This window comes from Gossypium arboreum, chromosome 9, assembly GCF_025698485.1.
Source record: "Gossypium arboreum isolate Shixiya-1 chromosome 9, ASM2569848v2, whole genome shotgun sequence".
In the NCBI taxonomy this organism is placed as follows: Eukaryota; Viridiplantae; Streptophyta; class Magnoliopsida; order Malvales; family Malvaceae; genus Gossypium; species Gossypium arboreum.
This window is the reverse complement of record NC_069078.1, coordinates 10033534-10047838: the sequence shown is the minus strand read 5'-3', so window position 1 is coordinate 10047838 and position 14305 is coordinate 10033534. Positions and strand designations below refer to the sequence as shown.

General features: G+C 36.9%; 1 non-coding gene across 1 annotated transcript; it reads right to left on the bottom strand.

Annotated features, from left to right (window-relative positions):
• Window positions 1-13230: 13230 nt before the first annotated feature.
• LOC128281121 (small nucleolar RNA R71) lies at window positions 13231-13337 on the bottom strand. Its single transcript, XR_008271335.1, has one exon. It is a non-coding gene; the product is annotated as a small nucleolar RNA R71 (small nucleolar RNA).
• Between the last annotated feature and the right edge of the window lie 968 nt (window positions 13338-14305).

The following is a 14305-nucleotide window of genomic DNA, read 5'->3' as shown; positions in this document are numbered from 1 at the left end:
ATGCCATTTACCTATTCAAATACCTATCAAGTCAACTTGCCTCACTATACATAATTCACATATATATTTCATTTAGTTAAACCATTCCAAACATGTATTATTAATTCAACCTCATTTACTCAATATAGGTAAATTACCTAACTCAAAAAAAAAGCCATTTACACATCTTTATACATTAACAAATTCATCATCACAAGCCAACTCAAATGGCCTAATTACATGTTCATCAAACTTACCAAAATGACACAAGCCTATACATGCCATATACCATATTTACACAACTCAAAAGTACCAATTAGATGTCTGATAGTACGACGAAGTCTCTGACGATCCACGAATCAGAGCTAGCTTCTTAAAATTATAAAACATCAAAAATTAAACAAAGTAAGCTCTAAAGCTTAGTAAGTTCGTATGTAAATATGAAATAATCACAACATTCATTAACATTTCAAAATGGATATGTGACAGCCCTAGTGTGACCCTAGTCGGGAAGTGGTTTCGGGACCACAAAACCGAGTCATAAAAATAATTAATTGCTATATTCTATGCTTATTATGTGTGTACATGAGTATGTGGAAGTTTCATTCTCTAATTTTGCCAATTGCATGAGAAATTATTAAATAGGGATCAATATGAGACATAGTGAAATATGATAGGCTAATTTTAAATGGCTTATTAGTGCATGTTAACACAAAGGTGGACTTGCATGTCAAGTTGCCCAATTTCTTTATAGTGGCCGCCAAGATGGAATGTTGATGGGCAATACATATGTTTAATTAGATATTATAATAAGAAATTGGGTTATTGGAAATAAAATAATGTTAGTAAAGAAGGAAAAAGAAAAAAATGCTCATCTCTCTTCTCCATTCTTTGTGACTTGAGAAGAAAAGGAGTGTTCATGTTTTCTTTCTTTTGCAATTGCCGTAACTAGAGGAAGGGGAAGAAGGAAGATTCAGCCAAGGTGGTCCTCTAGATTAAGGTATGTTCAAGGGTATCTTTGGAAGTATATACAACCTTTGGGTGATGAGTCTAAATTCTATCTATCTCATGGTTGGATTTGGGGTTGATGGAGAGTTAGAAGTTGGCTAAGGAGCCTAAAAATTTTGGTTGATACCTTGATGCTATTAGCATGCTAGTTCTATGGATGTGTTAAGTTGCTTGGGATGTTAGCATGAAAGTTGGAATTGTTAAGCTAATTTGTTGGAAGTGCCGAATTTAGGACTAAGAAGAGAATGAGTATTCGGCTAACATAGTGAAAAGGTAGGTGTTGCCGATTGTTAGATTTAGACCATGGGAGTGGCTATAATGGGCATTAAGATGTAGAACTTAAGAAATGTAGTTATATGTGAATTTACATGATGTTACAAATAGATGTGAAAATATATGCTAGATTAGGAAAATTTGATTAAGTGTTCATGAGATGAAATTAGGTGTTTAAAAGATGTTATAGTTGACATTGTATATATATACATACATTCGGCCATCTAATTGAGTATGAAGGTGGTGTTAAATCTAATTGTGATGCCCATTTGGAAGTGTATATATATATATAAATATACATAAGTATGCCCGTTCGTGATGTTACCTTTAATTATGTGTATAATCGACTAAATGGGTAATTAGTGAGGATGGTTGCCGAATATACAAACATACATATGCATGTGTAATTGAATTATGAATGTTTAGCAAGATGGTTAAACTAGTTGATTTATTGATTAAGCTCAAGGAATTAAAGGAGGAGAATCAAGTAAGGGAAAGACGAAGGTCATCGAGTAGCCGACTTGGAACTATTTTACCCAACACAAGGTAGGTCACTAAGCATATATTTTGTATTGATTTAAATAGACATAATGTCTATATAATTATGCCGAAAGGAATGATAAATTTATATACATGTATGTATGTGGTGATGAAAGTATTGAATGAAAAGAAAAGAGGTGAGATGTATTGAGTTGTTGATTTCGGCACTAAGTGTGCGGGTATAAACATTTATGATCATGAGATTGGCACTAAGTGTGCGGGTTTAAAATTTGTACAACACTAAGTGTGCGAGTTTGATTATATAGCACTAAGTGTGCGAGTTGATTATATAGCACTGAGTGTGCGGACTCACTATATGCTTTTGAATCACTATTGACACTGAGTGTGTGACATTATTGAGTTGATCACGGACAGCGGATCGGGTAAGTACCTTGAGTTCATGGCTAATAGGCGCTATGTTTATATTTGGAGTTGAGCTTGGTAAGTTTTGAACCTATGTGACAATTTTAATTGAAGTCACGTACAAAAGAATTATCGTGGAACAAGTGAAAGGTCATTTAGTTGTATGATTGTAACGAAAACAAAATGATGTATAAAAATGCCTCAAATATCCTATTGATTAGTATATGGAATGTGAATGTGTAACTTGGTATGAGATTGAATCGAAAGGTCTAAGGAACTATGGTATAGTTCGGTTTGGATGGAGTAATTAGCCTCGTTCCATTTTGTTTCCTCTTGTGATAATGTTATTAATGGATGGTAGTGCATTGCTTATGACTTACTGAGTTATATACTCATTCGGTGTTTGCTTGTCACCTATTTTAGGTTTCTTGGACTCGTCTTTTTGCGTGCTCGAACCGTCATCTAAGTCATCACACCGGATTTCAACTTTTTGGGGTATCTTCTTCTTAGTTGGTCTAGGAGAACATTTCGGCATGTATAGGCTATTATGTTTTGTTGAACTTTGGTATGTAAACTTTAGCCATGCGAAAATGGCATAAATATTAAGTTGAATTTTGGTCCTATGATACTTCGTCATAAGTCTTAGTAAAATTGGTTTGATAATGTTGTCATGGCTGATTATTCTCGGTGTTAAATTCATGATATGTATGATGAATTATTAGTTAGATTAAGGAAAAATCACAAAATAGGCATAGTTTGCTTTAGTAACAGATCTTTGGTAGCAGCGATGATGTGAGATTGAAAAAATCACTAAAAATAGTAGGAATGGAATTAAAAAGGAAAAATTATGTAATCGAAGCTTGATGAGTCTATTTTCATATGGAAGAAACGAAACAACCATATAAGCTGTATGTTAGGAGATAATTAAACTCTTGTGAAACAGGGCGGAGCGAATTCTGGATCCCTGTTCGAATTTAGAAATTCACCATAAATTAATCAGAGATAATTAGAAGTCATGCATTATATGTATAGATTCCCTTTTGAGTCTAGTTTCATTAGAAACAATCGGCATAAGCATTGAAGCTCTGTAAAGGGAAATATCTAAGTCGTAATGCATGAAGGTCAGAGTAGTCGAACCCTAAAACAGGGGTGACTTTCACTAATAAACTGTACCAAATTCTACAAAAATTCTACCATATAGATATAGGAGTCTAGTTCTGGGGAAAGTTTACGGAACTGGATTTCGAGTTTCAAAACTCAAGATATGATTTTTGAAGCGACTAGTACGCAGATTAGCGACTTATCCGGGAAATTTTTAATAAGTGGTTTGAAGTCCATTAACACCTCGTGTTCGACTCCGGCGACGGTCTCGGGTTCGGGGTGTTACAATTTAATTGGTATCAGAGCTATGATTTAGTCGGTTCTAGGACTACCATAGAGCGTATGAGTCTAGCTATACATGTCTTAATGTTAATGTTTAAATGTGTGATGACTTTTGACGGTTAAAATTTTTGTTTGATTAGTAAATGGATCCCGGTGTAGAGAGAACCTTCGCGGATGATGTTGAAAGTGTAGCGGCTGCTCCTGCACAAGGGATGCCGCCTGTTGAACCTCAGTCATTTGCGAATAACCAAGGTGAGGGGGCTAAACAAGCCTTCTTTACCATGATGAATGAGTGGGTCGCGCAATATGCCCGAACTAATCCGGCTGTCCAACAATTCCCGAATTTGAATAATCCACCCCAAGAGCCCGTAATGCCATCGATTCGATCTGTGAAATTTGAGTAAGCCACCTGTAGACTTGATTAGGAAGCGGAGCCGAGGAGTTCGGGCCATAGTTCTTGATGATGCCGAAAGGGCCGAGTTCTGGCTTGATAACACCATTCAGATGTTTGATGAACTGTCATGCACACCCGATGAATGTCTAAAGTGTGCTATATCCTTGTTATGGGACTCAGCCTACTATTGGTGGAGGACCTTGATTTCCATAGTCCCAAACGAGCGAGTTACTTGGGATTTCTTTCAAACGAATTTGAAAGAAATATATTAGTCAACGGTTCATCGATCAAAAACGTAAGGAATTTTTGGAACTCAAGCAAGGCCGTATGACAAGATGTCGAATCTGAACATGAGTTCGTAAGACTCGGTCGGTATGCCCGGAGTGTGTGGTGATGAGGTTGCTATGTGCAAAAGATTCAAGAAGGATTGAATGAAGATTTAAAGCTACTAGTGGGTATTTTGGAGATAAAAGAATTCGTAACACTAGTTGAACGAGCTGCAAGGCGGAAGAACTTGGAAAGGAGAAGAAGAAGGCTGAATTTGAAGCTAGAGACTATCGTAAAAGATCAACGGGTAAAGCTCCATTCTCGGTGTAAAGAAGTTCGGGGAGGACACTAATAAATCGAGGATGACGGCGGAATTTCCATTAGAGCACGACCATCGACGGACTCGAGCTACTTGATAGCTAGTGTGGGCAATAATCGTCAAGAGAAACTCTGAATGTCCCCAATGCGGAAGACGACGCCTAGGTGAATGTTGGGGTAAGTCTACTAACGGGCTGTTATGGATGCGGTTCGAAGGACCACTTCATTAGAGATTGCACGGAGCTTGATGAGAAGAATAAGATGCAAGGTGCAAGACCTAGTGGAATGACAGCTAGAGGTAGATCACCGAGAATTTCAGGGGGTAGGGGTGGTGGTCAGAGAGGGGCCTCTGATACGGCTGTTCGAGCCGAGACCCGTACTCCTGCTAGAGCATATGCCATTCGCGCACGAGAGGAGGCATCCTCCCCTGATGTCATCACTGGTACTTTCACTCTCTTTGATACTAATGTGATTGCATTGATTGACCCTGGCTCTACTCATTCATATGTATGTGAAACCTTAGCATCCAGTAAGACTCTACCTGTTGAGTCTACTGAGTTCGTAATTCGAGTGTCAAACCCTTTGGGTCAATACGTACTTGTTGATAAAGTGTGTAAGAAATGCCCTCTAATAATCCGAGAATCCTGTTTTTCGGCCGATTTGATGCTTTTACCGTTTGACGAATTTGATGTTATTCTTGGTATGGATTGGTTGATTGTACATGATGCGGTGGTGAATCAAAAGAAAAACCATCGATTTGAGGGTGCAAATGATGAGGTAGTCCGAGTTGAGTCTCTTGAGTTGAAGGGGTGCCGCGATAATATCTTCAATGACCGCTCGGAGATATGTGAAAAGGGTGTGAAACATACCTTGCGTATGTATTTGATAGCAAAGAGACGGAAAGGAAACTTGAATCAGTACCAGTGGTTTGTGAGTATTCAGATGTTTTTCCTGAGGAGTTACCGGGGTTGCCACCGGTTCGAGAGGTGGAATTCGGTATCGGGATTGTACCTGGTACCACGCCAATCTCAATAGCCATGTATCGTATGGCATTAACGGAATTAAAGGAATTGAAAGTTCAATTGCAAGAATTGATGGATAGAGGTTTCACTCGACCGAGTTTCTCTACATGGGGCGCACCCGTATTGTTTGTGAAAAAGAAGGATGGAACCATGAGATTGTGCATCGACTATCGTCAGTTGAATAAAGTGACCATAAAGAATAAATACCTGTTGCCACGTATTGATGATTTGTTTGATCAATTAAAGGAGCCTCGATATTTTCCAAGATAGATTTGAGATCTGGTTATTATCAGTTGAGGGTTCGAGACTTCGGACATACCCAAAACCGCTTTTAGAGCGAGGTACGGTCACTCTGAATTCTTAGTGATGCCGTTTGGGCTCACTAATGCCCTACGGTATTTATGGATTTAATGAATTGAGTATTCAGGCCATACTTGGATCGATTTGTGGTTGTGTTTATTGATGATATTTTAGTTTATTCACAAGGTGAAGCTGAACACGCAGAGCATTTGAGGTTAGTATTACAGATTTTGCGAGACAAGCAGTTATACACAAAATTCAGTAAATGTGAATTTTGGTTGAAAGATGTTAGCTTTTGGGGCACGTGGTGTCCGTGATCGGTGTTAGAGTGGATCCGAACAAAATTTCGGCCATACTCGGTTGGAAAACTTGAGGAATATTCGAAGTTAGGAGCTTTTGGGACTTGCGGATACTACCGACGGTTTGTAAGGGTTTCTCGATGATAGTTGCACCATTAACGAAACTACTCCAAAAAGATGTTGAGTTTGAATGGACAGAAAACTGTCAGAAGAGTTTCGATCGACTAAAGACCTGTTTAACCGAAGCTCCAGTGCTAGTACAACCGGAGTCCGGCAAAGAGTTTGTCATTTATAGTGATGCATCCTTACTTAGGCTAGGTTGTGTGTTGATGCAAGAAGGTCGAGTTGTGGCTTACGCGTCGAGACAATTAAAGCCGCATGAGAGAAACTATCCGACCCACGATCTTGAATTAGCAGCCATAGTGTTCGCCTTGAAAATATGGCGACATTACTTGTTTGGAGAAAGGTGTTATATTTATTCGGACCACAAGAGTCTAAAATATCGATGACTCAAAGAGATCTAAATCTCGACAAAGACGTTGGCTTGAGTTGTTGAAGGACTATGAACTTGTTATTGATTATCACCCGAAAGGCTAACGTGGTTGCCGATGCTTTAAGTCGGAAAGCACTGTTTGCTTTGAGAGCGGTGAATGCTCACTTATCCGTCTCACCCGATGGGGTGCTAGTAGCTGAATTAGAGGCCAAACCATTATTGATTCGTCAAATACTTGAATCTCGAAAGTCGTATTTGAATTGGTCACTAAACGAGTTGAATGTGCTTGAATGAGGAATCGGAGTTTGGATTGACGACAATGATTGCTTGACGTTCGAGAGGTCGATTATGTGTTCCAAGAAATTGGAACTTATTTCGACGATTTTGGACGAGGCTCATAGTAGTCGAATGTCATCCACCCGGTAGTACTAAAATGTACAATGACACAAACGCCAATTTTGGTGGCCGGTATGAAACGAGACATTTCGAATTTGTCTCAAGGTGTTTGATATGTCAACAAGTGAAAGCAGAACATCAAGTGCCATCAGGATTACTTCAGCCAATCATGACACCCGAATGGAAATGGGATCGAATAACAATGGACTTTGAATCTGGGTTATCGTTGACTCAGAGTAAGAAAGACTCGGTCTGGGTCATTGTCGATAGGTTGACCAAGTCTGCTCATTTTATCCTTGTCTGTACGGATTTTTCGCTCGATAAATTGGCAGAATATATGTCTCCCAAATAGTTCGATTGCATGGGGTACCCATTTCCATTGTGTCGGATAGAGACCCAAGATTTACCTCGCGATTTTGGAAGAAATTACAAGAAGCATTGGGTACTAAGATGCATTTTAGCACCGCATTTCACCCCCAGACTGATGGCCAATCTGAACGAACAATTTAGATACTCGAAGATATGTTGAGATGTTGCGTCTTAGAGTTTTGTGGTTCATGGGAAAGATATTTTCCTTTGATTGAATTCGCTTACAATAATAGCTTTCAATCAAGCATTAAGATGGCACCTTACGAGGCTTTATACGATCGTAAATGCTGAACCCCATTGTTTTGGACGGAACTTAGTGAAAGTAAAATCTTTGGATTTGATTTGATTAAGGATGTTAAGCAGAAAGTTTGAGTAATTCGTGAATGTTTGAAAGCCGCTTCGGATCGTCAAAAGTCGTACGCGGATTCAAAGAGAAAAGACATTGAATATCGGGTTGGGGACAAGGTATTTCTCAAAGTTTCACCCTGGAAGAAGGTGCTTAGATTTGGCCGTAAGGGCAAATTGAGTCCGAGATTCATCGGCTCGTATGAAGTATCCGAACGAGTTAGACCAGTCGCATACCGATTAATTTTGCCCCGAGCTTGAGAAGATTCTAGCGTTTTCATGTCTCGATGCTTCGACGATATAGGTCCGATCTATTGCACGTAATCACTCCATCTGAGATCGAGATTCGGCCTAATTTGAGTTATGAAGAAGAGCCGATTCGCATTTTGATGCGTGAAGTGAAAGAATTGCGAAATAAGAAGATCCCATTAGTGAAGGTGTTGTGGCATAAACACGAAATCGAAGAAGCCACTTGGGAACTTGAGGACTCTATGAAGGATCGATATCCTAAATTGTTCACTGGTAAGATTTTCGGGGATGAAAATTTCTTATGTGGGGGAGAGTTGTGATAGCCCTAGTGTGACCCTAGTCGGGAAGTGGTTTCGGGACCACAAAACTGAGTCATAAAAATAATTAATTGCTATATTCTATGCTTATTATGTGTGTACATGAGTATGTGGAAGTTTCATTCTCTAATTTTGCCAATTGCATGAGAAATTATTAAATAGGGATCAATATGAGACATAGTGAAATATGATAGGCTAATTTTAAATGGCTTATTAGTGCATGTTAACACAAAGGTGGACTTGCATGTCAAGTTGCCCAATTTCTTTATAGTGGCGGCCAAGATGGAATGTTGATGGGCAATACATATGTTTAATTAGATATTATAATAAGAAATTGGGTTATTGGAAATAAAATAATGTTAGTAAAGAAGGAAAAAGAAAAAAATGCTCATCTCTCTTCTCCATTCTTTGTGACTTGAGAAGAAGAAGGAGTGTTCATGTTTTCTTTCTTTTGCAATTGCCGTAACTAGAGGAAGGGGAAGAAGGAAGATTCGGCCAAGGTGGTCCTCTAGATTAAGGTATGTTCAAGGGTATCTTTGGAAGTATATACAACCTTTGGGTGATGAGTCTAAATTCTATCTATCTCATGGTTGGATTTGGGGTTGATGGAGAGTTAGAATTTGGCTAAGGAGCCTAAAAATTTTGGTTGATACCTTGATGCTATTAGCATGCTAGTTATATGGATGTGTTAAGTTGCTTGGGATGTTAGCATGAAAGTTGGAATTGTTAAGCTAATTTGTTGGAAGTGCCGAATTTAGGACTAAGAAGAGAATGAGTATTCGGCTAACATAGTGAAAAGGTAGGTGTTGCCGATTGTTAGATTTAGACCATGGGAGTGGCTATAATGGGCATTAAGATGTAGAACTTAAGAAATGTAGTTATATGTGAATTTACATGATGTTACAAATAGATGTGAAAATATATGCTAGATTAGGAAAATTTGATTAAGTGTTCATGAGATGAAATTAGGTGTTTAAAAGATGTTATAGTTGACATTGTATATATATACATACATTCGGCCATCTAATTGAGTATGAAGGTGGTGTTAAATCTAATTGTGATGCCCATTTGGAAGTGTATATATATATATATAAATATACATAAGTATGCCCGTTCGTGATGTTACCTTTAATTATGTGTATAATCGACTAAATGGGTAAGTAGTGAGGATGGTTGCCGAATATACAAACATACATATGCATGTATAATTGAATTATGAATGTTTAGCAAGATGGTTAAACTAGTTGATTTATTGATTAAGCTCAAGGAATTAAAGGAGGAGAATCAAGTAAGGGAAAGACGCGAAGGTCATCGAGTAGCCGACTTGGAACTATTTTACCCAACACAAGGTAGGTCACTAAGCATATATTTTGTATTGATTTAAATAGACATAATGTCTATGTAATTATGCGAAAGGAATGATAAATTTATATACATGTATGTATGTGGTGATGAAAGTATTGAATGAAAAGAAAAGAGGTGAGATGTATTGAGTTGTTGATTTGGCACTAAGTGTGCGGGTATAAACATTTATGATCATGAGATTGGCACTAAGTGTGCGGGTTTAAAATTTGTACAGCACTAAGTGTGCGAGTTTGATTATATAGCACTAAGTGTGCGAGTTGATTATATAGCACTAAGTGTGCGGACTCACTATATGCTTTTGAATCACTATTGACACTTTGAGTGTGCGACATTATTGAGTTGATCACGGACAGCGGATCGGGTAAGTACCTTGAGTTCATGGCTAATAGGCGCTATGTTTATATTTGGAGTTGAGCTTGGTAAGTTTTGAACCTATGTGACAATTTTAATTGAAGTCACGTACATAAGAATTATCGTGGAACAAGTGAAAGGTCATTTAGTTGTATGATTATAACGAAAACAAAATGATGTATAAAAATGCCTCAAATATCCTATTGATTAGTATATGGAATGTGAATGTGTAACTTGGTATGAGATTGAATCGAAAGGTCTAAGGAACTATGGTATAGTTCGGTTTGGATGGAGTAATTAGCCTCGTTCCATTTTGTTTCCTCTTGTGATAATGTTATTAATGGATGGTAGTGCATTGCTTATGACTTACTGAGTTATATACTCATTCGGTGTTTGCTTGTCACCTATTTTAGGTTCCTTGGACTCGTCTTTTTGCGTGCTCGGACCGTCATCTAAGTCATCACACCGGATTTCAACTTTTTGGGGTATCTTCTTCTTAGTTGGTCTAGGAGAACATTTCGGCATGTATGGGCTATTATGTTTTGTTGAACTTTGGTATGCAAACTTTAGCCATGCGAAAATGGCATAAATATTAAGTTGAATTTTGGTCCTATGATACTTCGTCATAAGTCTTAGTAAAAGTTGGTTTGATAATGTTGTCATGGCTGATTATTCTCGGTGTTAAATTCATGATATGTATGATGAATTATTAGTTAGATTAAGGAAAAATCACAAAATAGGCATAGTTTGCTTTAGTAACAGATGCTGGTAGCAGCAGTGATGTGAGATTGAAACAAATCACTAAAAATAGTAGGAATGGAATTAAATAAGGAAAAAATTATGTAATCGAAGCTTGATGAGTCTATTTTCATATGGAAGAAACGAAACGACCATATGAGCTGTATGTTAGGAGATACTTAAACTCTTGTGAAACAGGGCCAGAGCGAATTCTGGATCCCCTATTCCGACTTTAGAAATTCACCATAAATTAATCAGAGACAATTAGAAGTCATGCATTATATGTATAGATTCCCTTTTGAGTCTAGTTTCATTAGAAATAATCGGCATAAGCATTGAAGCTCTGTAAAGGGAAATATCTAAGTCGTAATGCATGAAGGTCAGAGTAGTCGAACCCTGAAACAGGGGTGATTTTAACTAATAAACTGTACCAATTGGCCCAACCAAAAATTCTACAAATATTCTACCATATAAATATAGGAGTCTAGTTCCGGGGAAAGTTTACAGAACTGGATTTTGAGTTTCAGAACTCAAGATATGATTTTTGAAGCGACTAGTACGCAGATTGGCAGCTTGTCTGGGAAATTTTTAATAAGTGGTTTGAAGTCTGTTAACACCTCGTGTTCGACTCCGGCGACGGTCTCGGGTTTGGGGTGTTACAGGATAACATAATTAACATTTAAAGCATCAAACAATGAGCTAACATAAAGTTTATCCATATCATAACTCATAATTTCTCAATTTCTTCTAACTCGTTACTTGAATTAGTTTTCCGTACATACCTGTACCGATACTTATCTATTTCTCAACAATTCTCTTATCAAAACACTCCGGCTTATAAATGCTTACGATACAAATACTTCAATTTTTCGATGCCATAATCCAACTATAGTCTTACACATACATTGCCAAGACTTTGCCATGGTCATACACTCACATGCCATATCCCAGTCTTATTATCCGATTTGTCATAGTCTAGTTATGGTCTTATTCAGCATCTCGTTTACTTTAACCATACATTAAATTTAATATCTCCACATTTATCTATTATAATAAATACTATCTCAATTTCATCCATCAAATAAATAGATACACATTTAAGTTCAATTATACGAACTTACCTCGTATACGAAAATAACGGAACGAGCCGACTAATCAATTACTTTGCTTTTTCTCCGATCTAAGTCTGAATTCCTCTTTTCTTCATCTATAAATAATCAAAATTAACTTATTTAATCAATTATTCATTCAATTTAGTCCAAAACATACTTTAGGGCATTTTTACACTTTTGGCCCTCATATTTCACATTTTTCACAATTTAGTCCTTATTTCATAAAATCACAAATTAATGAAAATTCACAATAGACCCATGCTAGACAAATTACCATAATACCCTTAGAAGACCATAATTTTCATTTATTTTACATTTTAACCACTAACTTTACACTTTTCTCAATTTAATCCCTATTTTGCATTTTTACTAAAAATTACTTAACAAAACTTGTATATCTATCAAAAAGCATTCAGTCTATCAAGAAACTTCAAAATACACATGTATTCATCAATGGCATCATTCAAAATCTTTAAGAGTTTTTCAAAATAGTCCCTGGGCTAGCTAGACCTAGCTACAACGATCTCAAAAACATAGAAATCATTAAAAACCAAGCAAAAACAAACTTACAATTGAGCCTTGAAGTAGCCGAATGATTCAAGCCCTAAAATGGCTTTCTTCCTCCTTCAAATTTGGCAATCAAGAAGATGAATGGCTTAAAATTTTGTTTTGTTTTAATCAAATTAACCTTTATTTACTAATTACTATTTTAACCTTAGTTATATAACTTAAAAATCATTAAATAGTTGTCCAAAATTGTCCACTCATCTTTCAAATGGTTTAATTACCATTTAAGGCCACCATTTTTAAAAACCAAAGCTATTTGACACCTTTAACTAATAGAACAACACTTTTGCATTTTACGCGATTTAGTCTTTTTTCTCAAATTGAACAATTAAACGATAAAATTTCTTAACGAAATTTTCACACCAACATGATATCATACTATAAACATTAAAATAGTAAGAAAATAATTATTTTAACCTCAGATTTATGGTCTCAAAACTAATATTCTGATTTGACTAGAAATAGGCTGTTACATGGATGTAGTACAAGGCAGCATCACAAGACCAATGATAACTATGAACAATTTTGAAATAAAGAGAAATGATCTAGATGATTCAGAACAATCTTCAGTTTAGTGGGATCATGAATAGTTTCTCTAACTTTGTAACACTTTTAAATTCAAAGGGGTCACTGATGACGCTATTCACCTTTGATTACTTCTCTTCTCCTTAATCGATAATGCCTTTTATTTGTTAGATTCACAAACACCAGTATCAATTACTACATGGAATGAGCTTGTGGAGAAATTTTTGCACAAATTCTTCCCTATCAGCAAAACTGTTCAACTAAAAATAGATATTACTAACTTCAAACAAATGGAATGAGAGAACTTTTACGAAACTTGGGAATATTTTAAACTGCTCATACAGAGATGCCCTCATCATGGTTTTCCTGAATGGTTAAGGCTATAGATGTTCTACAATGGGTTCGATGGAAAATCAAGGTCAAGACTAGATAGAGCGGCAAGAGGGGCCTTAATGAACCGAATGTATAAGGATGTCTATCAGTTGATAAAGAACATGGCCATGAACTCTTGCCAGTGGTTGAACAAAAGATTTACTTATAGTTCGAGACCACCTATGGCCAAAGTTGTCCATGGGGAAGACAAATACCAACAAATATTGGACAAGCTTAACCGGTTGGAGTTAACATCTACTAGACCCATAATGAATGAATCAATCAGGATGATCGATCAATACCCTAAGAACCAACCCGAGGACATGAACTACATAGGGAATAGGGGTGGAAATCCTTATTCAAACACTTATAATCTCGAATGGAAAGACTATTCGAACTTAAAATGGGCTAGAAACCATGGATGAGGTAATGCTACTCATAATAGGCAAAATCATACTTACCAACCTCCTTATTTATAAAAAGCTTAGGAGAGGACCAATGTAAATTACCATACTGTATGTGGTCAAAGGCTGGATTGCATAGAGGGGAAAGTGTAGTTAATGAGGACGGAAGTTAGACAAGTGCAGTCTGAGTGCATTCAAACTAAAACTTACATTGGCTAAGTTGGAAGATCAAACGATCCAGTTGAAGAGCATAATGGGAGATATCAAAATTAAAATTGGCACTAACATTCCAAGCAACACTGAGAATAACCTTTGAAAAGATGGGAAGGAGCAAGTGAAAGCAATTGTGCTCCGTTTGGGTAAAATACCGAGTAACCCAAATGAACCCATTCAAAAGGAGGAAAAAGAAGATCCAGAATATCTTTTGAAAAATAAACTTTATGAAGATGGCCCTGAAGAAGAGCCTGATATGGTAGTCGAATCGGCAGATGAGTCAAAATTTGAGAAAGGCATGCAACCTGTCCTTATGAGAGTACTTGTAACATCCCGAATTAGG